At 33.2% G+C, this 2049-nt stretch overlaps 1 protein-coding gene across 1 annotated transcript in view; it reads left to right on the top strand.

Moving 5' to 3' along the window:
• The window catches only part of LOC118739767 (cubilin homolog), a gene marked incomplete at its 3' end in the record, with an annotated part of 488997 nt that overhangs the window by 411800 nt on the left and 75148 nt on the right, over window positions 1-2049 (top strand).

Raw genomic sequence — 2049 nt, 5'->3', positions numbered from 1 at the left:
TTTTGTGGGTTTTTTGGCGGACCTATAAATTATAGTTGCAATGAAAAAATGGTTAAATAAACAACTATTATTATTTTAAATTGTATTTGCATCTTCATAAAAGGAGAACAACATAAAAAAATTAACAAAAACTAAAACTAATGAAAATTATGTGAAGATTTACTATATTTTCGTTTATTTGCTCGCAAAGAACATCACATTTCATGTTGCTCAACATTGTATTATGTTATCAACATTAAATTCAACAGAATTTCTACATTCCGACTTGAACTTTTCTAACGCTGTTAATTTTTCGTTCGCGAATAGTTTCCACTTTCAGTTTGCACCTTCTCTATCTATCTAAGTTCTCTGACGCGGGTTCCATCCCTGCGAAAAATCTAGAAAAAAAAGAAGTCTGATGAAGAGATGTGGTGATCTCCGAAATAGCTGCTATAACTTCTACCGCTTAAGCAATGTTGTTTTACCATTTTGTCTAAGAAACAAATCGTGGTAAAAAGCTCAATAACACTTTTGAGATAAATATTAATACGCCACAACAAAAAATAGACGAAAACAAATCTAATTAGAGCTAGCAACGCTGCTCGTTGATATCAATGCGAATTGCACTCATTGTCAAAAATGAGGTGTTTGTTATACATTTGCTCATGTTCGTCATTGTGCGTATAATTTTCTAGAGTAGTTTTTGTGCTCCCGCTATCACCTTGTATGAATTAGTTTTTCGTTGATATACCCCAGCAAACATTTGGGGTCATAAATGAGTCTTTAAGGAGTCCTATTTCGGAGCCTTTGCGCTCATAATGAGCTCATTTAAGAGTCCTATATGAGGGTGTTTCCCTTCCCCCGAAGGTCGACTTATATGAGCTTAAATTCATACATCAAATGAGCCTCAATATGTTGGCCTCATATACATACATATGAATCATTTCAGACTCTTTTTGAGGCTCTTATCGGCCTCATATTTATGATTCATTCGGACTCTTATTTCAGGTTGTTCTTCGAGTCGATTTGAACGCACTATATTTGCAAAGGCGATCAGCAAAAATTTCTTTCAAATAACTTACATGCATACTAAATCGTGCATATGCACATTCCAACATGCATTTAATAGCAGCAGCTGTAGCTAAATTTTGTTAATTTTTTGTTTTCTAATTATTTTCAATTTCTGTATAAAAAAGTTTAGATATAAATTTCAAATCTTTATTGTTTTTATATTGGCACAAGGTGCTGGCTCACAACTTGGATCAAATATGAATCCTAAAAGATTCATATAACAGTAAAGAATTTTTTGTTTTTGAAACTCATATTTCTTACCTAACTAGGACTCCTTTCGGACTCATATATTCTAAACGTTCAGAATATGGTTGCTGGGACTCTGATGAACATACATATGTATGTGGGGACGATAGCAAGGTGAACTCATATAAGGTAGTGTTACATGAGCAGTTGAATTTTTCGCCCCGGTGTTTCTTAAAGAAAGCCATAAGCGTAGCGACCGTAGATCCAACTTGGTGATGTTTTGCTCTAGAATTAATTTCTGTCTTGGTTTTATGAAAGATCAAAAAATTTTGATTTTCTGGCAATACATTAATGGTCATACATTAATGGTCATGTTGTACAAACTCATTTTATTTTGAGTTTATTTTGTTCACTAAATAACCCAAAATGGATAACTCAGCCGAAATATGTACATGCTTGCGTTGAATTTTATAAATGTAAGCCGAAACTTAAAATTATGTGTTTGTTGCAGGGCTTCAAACTGGTTTAAAACTAAACCGGTCTTTGAACCAAACCGTCGCTATTTTTCGGGCTTCGAACCGAACCACAAACCGAACCATTTTTTCTTTTGAAATGCCAGAACCGAAAACTATTCCAAAGAATGGTTCGGTTCGATTCAAAATCCACTAAAGCATTTTTCAAGTTTTGTAATACACAACTTTTTCTAAAAATGCAAGTTTAATGGCACCTATGTTAATTATAATTTCGTCCATATAAAAATGCTTGAAATATTTTTATATGGAAAAAATGCAGATCACCGCCAGCAAAAAAAAA

The sequence above is a fragment of the Rhagoletis pomonella genome, unplaced genomic scaffold, assembly GCF_013731165.1.
Source record: "Rhagoletis pomonella isolate Grant_MI unplaced genomic scaffold, Rhpom_1.0 Rhpom_scaffold_00005, whole genome shotgun sequence".
In the NCBI taxonomy this organism is placed as follows: Eukaryota; Metazoa; Arthropoda; class Insecta; order Diptera; family Tephritidae; genus Rhagoletis; species Rhagoletis pomonella.
The sequence above is the reverse complement of the archived record's forward strand: the minus strand, read 5'-3'. Positions and strand labels throughout refer to the sequence as shown.